The sequence below is a fragment of the Mustela nigripes genome, chromosome 3, assembly GCF_022355385.1.
Source record: "Mustela nigripes isolate SB6536 chromosome 3, MUSNIG.SB6536, whole genome shotgun sequence".
Classification (NCBI taxonomy): domain Eukaryota; kingdom Metazoa; phylum Chordata; class Mammalia; order Carnivora; family Mustelidae; genus Mustela; species Mustela nigripes.
The window spans coordinates 41,803,026-41,803,311 of NC_081559.1; positions in this window are offsets into that span (position 1 = coordinate 41,803,026).

Genomic DNA, 286 nt, shown 5'->3' on the forward strand with positions numbered 1-286 from the left:
AGCGGACCCACGCCGCAGCCGGGCGCCCAGAGCATTGCGGCCACTGCCCGGGGGCCGGCCCTCGGCCCCGGCGCTCGGAGCGCGGCGGCTGTCTGGCTTTAATGGCTGCTCGGCCGGGCAGCGCCTAGGGGTGGAAGGGGCTGAGGCGCAGGAAGGCGCCCGAGCGAGCCTCCTCCGGGGCCGGCCGCGCCTGCCGCGGCGCGCTCCATGGGGGCCCGCTGACCCGGGGCGCCGGGGCCCGCTCGCTCGCCGGCCGCGCGTCCCGGCCCCGCGCCTGCTCCGCCCG